This window comes from Scomber scombrus, chromosome 3, assembly GCF_963691925.1.
Source record: "Scomber scombrus chromosome 3, fScoSco1.1, whole genome shotgun sequence".
In the NCBI taxonomy this organism is placed as follows: domain Eukaryota; kingdom Metazoa; phylum Chordata; class Actinopteri; order Scombriformes; family Scombridae; genus Scomber; species Scomber scombrus.
The window spans coordinates 7,514,237-7,526,998 of NC_084972.1; the positions used below are offsets into that span (position 1 = coordinate 7,514,237).

Below are 12,762 nucleotides of genomic sequence, written 5' to 3' on the forward strand. Positions count from 1 at the left end.
GGGGAATAAAGCTGACTGCCACAAACAACCAATGGGTCAGCCCGGTGAGCCTGTTGCTTTTGCACTTTGCATGTGTAAACAGGATAATGTTTTATCACTTCGCTTCAATTCTTGGGGAAGGTTGTATCTCAGGGGTCTTGAATTGGAAAAAAAAGAATGAATTGGAAAAGAGCCCCCGTTAATGAGACGGGCGGGGTGGAGAGATGGGGGAGAGATTCTCTGCAGGAGTTCATTTTTTTCCTCTTTGCTAATTTTGGGATTCCCCAGAAAAGGGAGAGGGATGCAAGGGGATGAGCAACGCCTCTGGAGTGTTATCGGTCTGTCAACAAAGTGATTTCTTAACTCTTATATTAAAAAAAAGACAGATTCTTTTCTTCTCTTCTCTTCTTTCCTCCTTTCTTCTTTTCTCTTCTCTTCTCTCTTCCTCTCTTCTCTTTCCGCCTCCTGCTCTGCAGCTGTGCCGGTCTCTGAGCTGGCTGTCTCCTGGAGAAGTGGTGAACTGTGTCATCTCCAGCCACTAACAACCAACAGCTGCAGCGCCAGCCACCGCTACAGATCGAGGGACAATGTGGAACTGATTTTCTAAGGCAGAGAAATAAATAAACAGAGCCCCCGAAAAAAAAAAGAAAAAGAAAAAGAAACAATACCACAAACAACACCCAGCTTATGCAAATGGCGTGGGGGGAAATGTGTTGGCGTATCGATAAGCCCTATTTGTGTACGAACAGACTATAGGATGAGACTGACCGTTTTACGCAGAGGTGCACATTAACCAAGTTTGCTATTTTATCTGCAGTAGTTACTCCCGAACATCTGTTTAATTTTTTTCCCCTCCTCTACATGTTTAACCCACACATTATGTTGAAATGCATAAACTATTGGTTGTGACAGCTCTGGGGAGTGTGTTTGTTGCTGTGTACACATCAGACACCAGATGTTCAAGGCGAAGTTTTAGTTATTGTGGCGGGCGAGGGGTCAAACTGTCAGTAGGTTAAAGGTTGGACAGCAGAACTGCAGCACCTACACAGTTAATTAGTTATCAGGGAAGAGTATTTTTTATATCACACTGTTGAGTTCTTTTACTTGTTTACTTGCTGTTGTTTTGAACCTAACTGTAAAACATGAGTATTTCATCCAAGTCTGTTGCAAGACAGTTTTTTTTCCCTTTTTAACACATCTGCTTTTTCCATGAATAAAAAAAATTGAAATCTTAACAGTTTGCTTCATTGTTTAGCTTTTTCTCCCAGTCACCTTGTAATTGTTTTTGTGTCATAAGCAGCTATTAGTATTGCTAGAAAATGGTAATGCTTTGAGAAACTCATTTCTTCCAGAGAATGGCTCTCTATCACACTCTCACATTCTTTTAAAAGGGAAAAGGAAGATGAATTTTGGCCATAAAGGCTGTATCACAAGGGCTTTTTATCCTAAATGGCTCTGGGGATTGTTATCTGTGGGAAGTGTGTCCTGCCTCCGTCGTGTTCAATCAAGTGTCCACTTAGCTGTGACTGGGAGTAATTGTTCCCAAGTGGGCCACACACTGACCTGTAAATGTCTGCGTTGACCCTCTAACCTTGTCAGCACATCTTGGGGAGGAGTTTAAATCATGTGGATCTCCTCCGTGTCTTTACGCTACCGGGTCAAGTGGGCGTCGGCCACTGAAAGACCACTCTCTTGTAATTGTCCCCAGCAGCGTGGGTCAGCTAGGGGTGTTCCCAAAGACCGGCTCTTATTAGATGAGCTACTGGGAGTGGTGTGACTTAATAGGTCAAGCCATTGATCCGACACAGCACCGATATCCACCCCGATGCAGGCTCCCCAGTACAATCTCTGTTATACCTGATCACCAGCTGGGCTAACACAAGTTGTTCATTGTAATTCGTGGTGTAACATAACATGACTCAACTCAGCTTTCACACATGCATTAATATACACAACAGTGTTATTGTCATGGTTAGGCAATTGTGCAATGAAAGACCACATATCTCGAAAACGTGATGACTGACTCACATCGAGCCAGTGCCAAAGCCCTGTCAGTAGACATGATAAGGTCCGCGGAGCATGTCTTGCATCTCTGTAAATGGTGTATCTGATGGTGAAATATTAGATGCTAAGATACAATGGTGGCGCTGGAGCGGAGAATGTACCCAGGAAGGAGGATGTATAACATAAAATAAAATGCAGGTTTTAAAGGAGCATACACTTTTAGCTTTTACACCAAAATGCACGTGAGACAGATCAAGCTATGCAAGTGCTGAAAATGATTGAAAACCATTGGGATTGAAAACCATTGGCCTCAAATGGACCCATTGGGTCCATTTGAGGCTTTGCATGCAAAAAACAATTTTCAACTCGGACCATTAAAAACATGCTCACTTATAATGTATAATGGTGACGTTTTACAGGCTGATTGATATAGATCATTGTTTGGCTCTGATGTGACTCACTCAGTCAGTCACGTTGGGGACAAAGTTTAAGAAGAACATCAGAGCAAAGAGCAATATATGTATACCGTAGACATTTTTATATGTTATGCTTAAAGGGGACGTATTATACTTTTATTTCAGTTGTAATGTTACAATGCCAGATGTTCATATTAAACATAGCTAAAGTTTCAAATAATGAGGTAAACATATGTAGAAGTAATCCCTGTGAGAAAAAAACACTGGCTTCAGACTGCTATGAATGCTCAATTTCCAACATTTTTTTCTCTACTTTAAGTCCAAGCTGACATCAGCTTGTGACAGATTTCTTCATATGGTAATCTGCTCCATGCACAGCGCTCAAGTTCATTGTTCCGCTAACATTATGGCATTTTTCCATTGTTTTAGGGGTGTCATGCTGAGGTATGACGAGTGGAGCTGGTAGGCTTTGAGTGTTTTTCCATGATGGCAGCAGGGCAAAGTAAAATAAGTTGTTTACCTGTTGGAGGTGTGCTGGTCGTCTGCAACTCTTCATCAAACGTCATCATCGCTGTGGCTGTTTGTACTTGTACTATTCCTGCTTGCATTATTTATATCCGATCTGCTGACCAAAGAGCTCCAAATATCTCCATATGTTGTTGTGTCGACTGGTTTTTAGCACGGCTAATGAAGTTCTGATAATTTATTTAGGAACGCGTTTCATTTCCTGTCAATTCTTCATAATGAAAGTCTCCTGTTATTTAGTCATTTTAATAATCTTTTTATTTGATCCAGTAAAGCAGGAAATGTTGGGTTTTCATTGGCAGTAACTTAATACGACTCTGATATGTGCATTCCCTCGGCAGGCCAATCAGAACAAGGTGGTCTCATCATGAGGGGGGCTTTAAAGAGACAGGAGCTGAGACTGCTTGTTAAAGATAGAGGCTGAACTGAGGGGCTGCATAAAGGGCCAGTTTAAGATAAGGAAGGATTTAAAAAAAAAAAAAAGTATGTATAATGAAAAGCTTCCAGAATAAAAAAAATTATAGAGCTGGTTATGGACATAATAGATCCCCTTTAGAGAGCTGTGTAACAGATGACCCTTATGGATTTATTTAGCAAACACCATCATTTTGTGCAAAACAGGTGCTTATTTCTGACCCTTCTGATACTCAACAAGAACGGACAGCTTCAAATGCCTGTCTAGTTTGCTTGGAAACTCACAAATGAGTCACAATGAACACACGTGCTGCAAAGTGGCTGGGAGTGGGTGTGGAGTTTCTTTAGAAATTGACATAGTTTGTAATTTGAGTGAAAAGGGGGGATTACAACCACATGTGTCCAGAGTAGGAGTGAGTTGAGTGTTGAATAGCTGGCATGCAAAACGCCACAAAGTGAGAAAGCTTTACTTGTTAGAGGTAACATATTTTTTTTTACTTTATACTGCCATCTAAGCATGCAGTATATCTTGGAAGTATTTGGTTGTTTAATCTTTTTTATGGACAGATTACACTGTAAAACTTAACTACTTTTTAAAATCCACTGCTTGCTAATTTGCAATAAAGACTCAAAATCACAGCTACCTCTTAAGCGTATGCACTCCCATGCTTTTTGTGAGACCGCACATAAATCCTTTCTCTTTGGAATCTTCTTATTATGTAGTTTCTAAGGCTTCGGTGTTATAAATTGTATCTGAAGTCACTGAGTGCCCACCGTCATTGATCTCATAGCGAGGGCACCTTTAGAAGCAAGTCCTCCTTTTGAGGAGCGCACAGATACAATGGTGTAGCTATAAATCCATGGGGGGAAGCTGTCTGTTGGGATCAACATATTTTTGGGAGTAATGACAGGCATGCAACCAAGTAATCAGAAGGGTCTTATCTGGGGCCGATGGCAGGCCCAGGAATGTGGACGGGCTGTGGAAACAACGGCTGCACTAATGGGGTTAGTTGAATTCCACACTGGTGAATTATGAGGAGTTGGGATGTCGGGGCTGCGGTTTGTTGTGTCTGGTTGGAGAGCTCCACTGCTACACACTGAAACAGAGTTATAGATTTGGTTTTTGACATGCTTTCTCATAGAACAGGCCAATTAACTGGGAGCTGTATTGCGCTGCTGTGCTGCCGGAGACACAGCCACATTAAACGGCAAAGTTGTACACACATATATCATGGGGCAACAAGCCACACATGCAGCCATGACTCCTATGACGGGGACAGAACCAGAAGCCATCCATTCTGCTGCCTCATTTGCATGATCTGAACCGTATCTGGAAGTCATTAGCATCTTTCCACTTGTTTATCTGGTTACAGATGAATGCTTTTGAGCTTAACGCCAGGTTTTTGAATAAACAAAATGTCCAGCTTATTTCACATGTTTTTGTAGGGGTGCAAGCCATGCATCATTTGTATAAAACCCATGTAATATTATACATATTCGGTTTATTATTGAAATGGAGACACTGCAGGCTTTGTAGGTCACTGTATTACTGTGAATGCAATTCTCCAGAGTAATCAGACTTGTGTTTTTTTGTTGGTGTCATACCTTTATGCAGCTTTGTAGCCTGTTATGCTACACTTTTGTAATAACTTTCTCATCATGTTTAGACTTTTAGGATATTTCTATTTTAATTTTTGTAATGTGGAATCTTAATGTGTTTAAAATATGACATTGGTTTTATTTCTTGAAATAGAAATAAACACACATCCAACAGCAACACATTCTAAATCTTTTCATCAGCGGTAACATAGAGTAAATATGGTTGACACATATATAGGAAACGAATGATGTTTTTAATGTGGGTATTGCAAAGGTACTCTAACAAGTTAATAAAGGTTAACACTATGACACATTTACTGAGAAATGAACCACAGAAACCTGTTACTGTCACACAAACACTCTTGATAGTATTTTACATTGTGTATCTGTCATCATTGCTCACCTGCCTGTTCAGATACTGTATGTAAGCAGTGTGACTTTTATCATGTCTGTAGGCCAGGAGATGCCATCAGGAACGAGTGTGTCATAACGTATGAAATACTTGTGGCTGACGACGATCACGTTTGCTTTTGTCTTATGCTTGCTTATGTCATTTCTGTACATGTGGGCTTAGTGGACCAGGGTAGGGGCTTTCCCCACCTTTCACTTCCTGTTTGTAATCGTTGTATCTTTCCCCTTCCTTCCTTCTCTCTCTCTCTCTCTCTCTCTCTCTCTCTCTCTCTCTCTCTCACTGTGTCTCTCTCTCTGTCTCTCTCTCTCTCTCTGTTTTTGTCCTCTGTGAAACCCCCGTGGCCCTGCCCTCAAGACTGTGAGATCAATTCTGATTGGAGGAATGGAGTGCCAGGCAGCAGTGCACCAGTGAAAAGGGTATGTGGAAATCCTCCCACTAACACATCTCTTGTTGCATATAGTAATGTACGTGCTTGCATGTCTATGAAGTGACTCCAAAGCACTGTTAGATCTGACTGTGAGGCTTTTTTGCATCAGGCTATAATTGGCTTGAAGCAGATCCCAACAGATTTATACTGAGCTTTTCATCAGTTTTATTGTTCAGCTGTTTAGGCCAGTGAACATGGATATGAATAATAAAGACACATATAGTACAGAACAAAGCGGAATGTTTTTGAGAAAATATGTAATTGCAATTTTAACTGACCAGTATTTTGGTTATTTTGTGTAAATTAAACTCCTGAACGATATTTGTGCAGACTGATTTAAGATTTTGTGGAGTTAAACAGATTTGCGGCTGCTTTTGTCTTATTCAGAACTTTTAAGTAACAAACAATTGTTGCATTCAACTGGGGGACAAAGATTCACTTTCTGTCTGTTGTCAGTAATTTATACTCAATATCTACCTAGCTAGCTGCTTACAGTCTAAAAATGATTTTTATTTTACTTACAGAAATAGTCACTACCACTCTTGGTTTTCTTTTAATAGCAAAATAACACACTCTATCTTTACAAATATTAAAATCATACAGAATGGTGCCTCTTCTTTGAATAATCAATTTTCGGCTGAGTGCAAATAGAATAGAATATACTTAAAAATAGAACAGACACTGACGCTGGAGACTAAACTAGACATCAACCAAGAACTTCCTTTTGTTGTTTGGTGGCTTCATAGAGGTAGAAAAATTAGCTACAGCAGATTACATTTTTGGGCAAAAGCTGTAATTTCAGCTGATGAAGTTGATGGTTTCTAGCTAAAACCTTTATCTCTTAGAACTTTTGAAGATAGCGTTTGTGGGGTTGAGTGTGGTTCGTGTTCAGCTGCAGGAGAGTGAGGTGTGGAGATGGCTCATGAGAGCAGTGCCAGGTGAGTTGATTGGCACAGCTGGTGCTCGCTGGCTAATTATATTCTCCCTTTAAATGCAGTAGCGTGCTATACCTCAGACGACTGTTTGCACGCCACAGACAGACAGCACGCCGGGCGTCAGATATTGTTTGATGGAAGCCTTTTAATATTATTCGTTGGACTGAGTGACTCAAAGCAACTGGACCGCGTGTGCCAGAAGAAAACGGGCAACCAGTGGCGTGTGGTGGAAGTGTTGCGTATTTATGTTGAAGTGAAGCAGCTGTTGGTGATTGGTCTGTCATGTATGTGTTGTCTGATGAGGGAACTCCGTGGCAGTGGGAATTGCTTTACTGGTGCCAGACGGACCTCAGCACACATTGTGACAGATCTGCAACAGTTTCAGCTGGTGACGATGTTGGCAAAGATGCAGGGGGAGATCGCAGCGATGTACCTTGAAGAAACTGCAGTGAATAGGCAGCATTTGGGGGCACTCCACACTGGGAAATGGTTTTCCAGGCGGCTCATTAGAACCCAATGGAACACGATGAATAGCAAAATGCTGACCGCATAATGGCCCGAATCTGTTGACTCACATTCTGGGAGATGTACGCTGCTGGTGTGCGTCCTGCCCTGAATGCTACTTGGTTAATCAACAGGCCATCCTGAGTGTCATTGTGCCCATTGCCATTCATGAAGGTTTCGTTCGAGCATAGTGGCATGGACCTTGAGGGGCATTTTCACAAGAGCGCACATGGATATCGGTTTGTGTTAGTCCTGGTCGCAACGCGATATACCAAAGCAGTTCACCTGCACACTATCTCTGCAAAGAGTGTTTCATGTCATCTCCCGAGCTGAGATCCTGGCTGACCATGGAATATCTTTTGTATTTTTGCACAGTATGGGAACTGTATGGCATCAAGACAGTTCAGACTAGTGTGTACCAGTCCCTTGACTGATAGCCTCATTGAGTGTCTGAACCTTAAAGTCCATGATCTGCAAGTATGTGCACGATGACGACTGCAATTGGAATAGATGGCTAGATCCTCTCCACCTCAACCTCCTCAAAGCATGGAGAGAGGCGAGGTGCCAAAGTCCACCAATACCACCTCACTCCTTTGTGATGGCCATCTCAAACCATCCCAGAGAGCAGATGTTGCCAGTCTGCAGCAGCATTAAGCTGATGTGTTCTCTTCCTTGCCAGGATGCACATATTTCATACAGCACCATACTGAGACATGCCCGTGCATGACAGTGCCTTCACGGCCCTATTGGTTACCTGGACACAAAAGAAAAGTGGGTTAGGAAGAATTGAAAGCCATGCTGGAGATGGGAGTGACAGAATAGTTAGGTGAGAGTAGGATGGGTCTTTTTTGTTCTATGTGGACTATCGCAAGGTGAATGATGTTTCAGTTTGATACCTACCCGAATCCCCAGGTCGACCAAGAGCTCCTCGATTGGTTGGGCACTGCTTGTTTTTTTACTATGTTGGAATTGACCAAGGGCTACTGGCAGATTCTTGTGTCTCAAGGATAAATAGCCTTCTCCACTCTGTACATTTTACCAATTTTTTACAATTCTGTTTAGGTTGTTCTGTGCCACAGCCATCTTCCAATGCCTCATGGGCTGTGTTCTGTGTCCTCAAGCCACATATGCTGCCTCCTACTTTGAAGACGTTTTCATCCACAGTAACAGCTGGGCCGAGCATGTGCGGCGGGCGGCCGTGGTGCTTGCGTCATTGAGAAAGGCTGGGCTCACCGCCAACCTGAAAAAGTGTGCAGTTGGAAGGAAGGAGGTACGGTATCTGGGGTACCACTTGGGTGGCGAGCAGATGCATTCTGAGGTAGACAAGACAGCAGTGGTTACTGCCTGCCTGAGGCCCAAGACCAAAGAAGAGGTGAGGTGGTTCTTGGGGCTGGCAGGCTACTACTGCTGTTTCATTCCCTATTTTGTGGACCTGGCCAGCCCCCTGACTAACCCCACCTTAATGGAGTAGGTTTGACTATACGGTTTCCCAGCCCCCACAATTGGGCAGCGGGGCTATGTAGGGGTGAGCGTGGTTGGCGTTCAGCTGCTGGAGAGAGGTTTAGAGATGGCTCATGAGAGCAGTGCCAGGTGAGTTGATTGGCACAGCTGGTGCTTATTGGCTTATTATTCTCTCCCTTTAAATGCAGTAGTGTGCTTGACCTCAGATGACTGCTGCACACCACAGACAGATGGCATGTTGGCCATCAGATATTGTCTGGAGGAAGCCAAATATTATTTGTGGGACTGAGTGACTCAAAATGGCCGGATTGGAAGCGTTGCATATTTATGATAAAGTGTGTGAAAGCAGTTGTGAAGAAAAGGATGTTGTCTATTTTGTCTGTGTTGTGTGCTGTGTGAGACTTGACATAGCCTTGTTAAAGGACACAGCTGGTGATATTTTAAATTTTTTCTTATTGTCAACAAAGCACATTTTCCTTCATCTCAGTGAACATGGAAACTATTTATTTTATTCAATCTCACGTACACTGTCTTGCTCTCATACTATGGCATCAATTCTGAAGCTGAAAATGGTCCTCAGTAAATGCTTCATTTACTCCTGTGTGAGTAACATTTGCAAACGCTATAGTTTTAGGAATTTGTGTGCCTTTTTAAAAACACGACACAAGACTAATTTTTTTCAAATTTGTCATCTGATTGGGTACAGAAGTTGAAAGGTATTGAGAGATGGATTAAGACACTGTTGGTTTTAGTCTTGTTTTTTGCTAACATTGAGAACAATACAGAAAATGCCCTATCATTTAATTAGGTAATCAAGTGTTTGATTAGCTCAGATGTTTTTGTCATGAATATTAAATACACAGCCACACAAAAAACATTAAAAAAAATCAGTAAGGCCAGTAAGGGGTATTTTACCAACCTTTATCAACTGAAATATATTAAGAATAATAATACTACAGTTAATTGCACACCTTGAATCGATTAACCATTTGACATCTTTTAATACTGCGTATTGCCCTCTATCTGACTGGTGCACCGTCAGCTGCTTTGTGTTTGTTACTCTCTTTTTAAACATCTTTGGTGTACTGTAGTCTTTTCTGTCCCTCTGCTCACCTCTGTCTGCCCTGGGAGCCCTGATTGGCTGAACACTTTCTGCACTATAGTCTGGCTGCTTGCCAGCCGTGCTGCCAGTGGCTGCCATGCCCCCTGATCAGGAGAGAATGTGACATTTGTGCAGAGGTAATGGAATCTGCGTGCAATTAAATCTCTGACTGTGAAGAGGAGTCTATCTCCTCCCTGCTCCCCCCCTTCCCTGCCATTCCCAGCAGCAGGGGGGGTCAGGCGCGATGATGAAACTGTCCCAGCAGGCCTCTCGCTGCACTCTCTTTCCCAATCTCCATGTCAGGTTGTGTTTTTTAACTTTGCCGCACTCGCCCCTGCCTCTATCTGTCAATTAATTACAGAAAACGTCCATTAGGAATCCCTCCAAATATCATATAAGAATTAATTTTCAATTATAAAAATTACATTATGAGGCTACATTACAAATGATTTAATGAATTCGGCTGCAGGTGACAGTTGTTATTTTGCAGTGAGTGTTGTGGGCCCTGCTAAGCATGTTTTGACAATGTGTTTCGGAGGGCGGAGCGAGAGAGAGATCAAGACGGAGAAAGAAAGAGAGGCAGAGGGCAGATTCATGCATGGATGAGAAGAGGGTCATATCTCTCTGCTCTCCTCTTTCTCTGCTGCCCTGCCACTACACTTAACGCCTCATTTGTGGGCTTTGTGGCCAATGGCTTGAGTCTGTGATCTGTTGCCATAAAAGGCAGCTTTTCTCCTCTCTGCTGATGGGGCACTTGCTTGTGGGTGATACCAGACCCCCTCTATAGGCGGACTCATATCTAATGGATATGTGTATCCCCATCAGGATAGCTCATAATCATAAAAATATTTGCTGCCATTGTACTTGGTGGAGCTTGTTGGGAAGGACAGAGCCACGCCATGCAAGCATTTCCTTTGAACTTTTGTAGGAGTTGTTCATATCTGTGTTCCTAGTCCACACTGTGGGTGGACGGAGATGCAGGATATCCAGGTCAAGGTTTGGTGCTGTCTAAATCCTCCCTATGTTGATCACACCCTGTGTAGGTCGGCAGTTTGCAGGCGAGCCACTGGACATAATATTCACAGTGAATATTGTATTGGTTCTAGTTCATTTAAACAGTAAAATATAGCTTTTTATTCCTCCCATGCTGCCTCTGAACTGAATATCTGCACCCAGCTTTTAATGTGACTCTTTCTCTGTCACGTCTGACTCTTTTTTTCATTTTTTTTTCACTCTCAGCTTCTCTGGTAATGTATTTTGTCATGATGAATTATTAATGTCAGCATTGTTTGAAAGGAGACTGTTGTCTCAGAAAATAAGAGGGTCACTCCGTTTCTTCTTTTTTTTTTCTGCAGCCAAGGGTTAATTTGAACCAACAATCAAATGAACCTCCCCGTTTCCTCGCCGCGCCGTGGGTTGTAATGAAAACTGCTGGGTCTTAACTTTATTCACTAACATCCTGCTAAACAAATACAACACTATTCCTCTTGGCTCTCTCTGTTTTCCCTCCACCGCAGATGGCCGCGCTTTCGTCGTGTGATGCAGAGAGAGAGGGAAAAAGGCTTTTGCTCGGGGAAGGAGAGGGAAAGAGGCTTACTCCATTAGTGTCATTCGAATTGTGAATTAGATCAGTCTGACAGATAGATGCGGAAAATTGTTTTAATTGTATAATTATCTGTGGTTAGCCACTTGTGCGGAAAAGTGCTGTGATGTGGGTGAAGGCCAGGGAAGAGCACATTTTGGCCTTTATGTGCTTATTTTGTCTTCGCGCAGGAAACGAACAACAATCAGGGGGTCCTGAGGATAAAACATAAACACACACCCAAATGCACAGACACTCACACACTCTCACACCCCCCCCCCCCCCGGGCAGGTTCAGACGTGCTGCAGCGAGATGCTGCCCTTTAAAGTAATGCGTCTAGCCAGTGAGCCTTTTCCTCAGGCAAAAGAAGAGGACGCCTATAACCGCCTGATCAAGATCGGACAACTTAACAGAAATGTAACAGCTATGCAGAATATGGCTCGCTTAACACTGCTTGTGCCCTGAAGAGAGAGAGAAAGAGAGAAACCCCAATATAATATATCAGCAACTGGCTTAATCACATTCAGCAGATTTCTGATAAGATTTAAAATGCAAGACTACAGACAGATGGCACTAAATCTTTGGCTTTAAGTCTGTCACTTGCTGTGGACAGTTTTTTTACCTCTGCAAAACATTCACAAGAATGAGTTTGCATGAAGTACCTGTCTTAACTTCCAGTGTGGTTGGAAAATAATCATAGTTACACATTAAGTCCTTTGCACATCGTGTCATCACTGTTAAAACTGTAAACGGCTTAGAATGAAATAATATATGGATTTAAGATGACACATATATATATAATAAATATGTAATCTTAAAACCGGTTGACTAATATTTATCTTATTTATTTACCTATTTTATTTTTTTAATCATTATTTGTATTATTATTTTTATATATTACTTATTATTTTATTTTTTAAATTTATTTTTCTCTATTTATGTCCTGTAAATAAAATTAAAATAATGCAAATATAGATATAACCATTGATTTAAAAAAAAAAATCTAATAAACATCCACTCTATTAGACTCTATATATGGTTTACAGTCTCTTGTTGACAGATCATACACTGAATGATTTTTCAACCCTACTGGGCAAAGCTAGTCAGCAACTGCATGCAATTTTCAGCTCAACTCATTCACGTGTAATAAAGCTAATGTAAGAAGTGCTGGGGCCACTGTACTGTAGATATTAATGGAGAATCTATCATATACATTTTCTCTATTGAGTGGGTGCTGCCTCTGTTTCTGTTTTTCTGTATATTAAAAAATCTGTGTCACAATAATGTCAAGCAGGCCTTTAATAGTCAATAAAATAAGAGATATTCACACATTTGAGCCGGTGCGATAAGAGTGTCGCAACACAAAGCAATTTATGTACTGCTTGTCAGGTCTCAGTTGTTG

General features: G+C 41.9%; 1 protein-coding gene across 3 annotated transcripts in view; it reads left to right on the forward strand.

The window, feature by feature from the left end:
- Window positions 1-12,762, forward strand: part of foxp1b (forkhead box P1b) — a 157,740-nt gene that overhangs the window by 13,998 nt on the left and 130,980 nt on the right. For all 3 annotated transcript variants that reach the window (XM_062416034.1, XM_062416035.1, XM_062416036.1), the window contains exon 3: window positions 5,704-5,765. The gene's annotated coding sequence lies outside the window, so the exon portion shown is untranslated. The remainder of the gene's footprint in view (window positions 1-5,703; window positions 5,766-12,762) is intronic.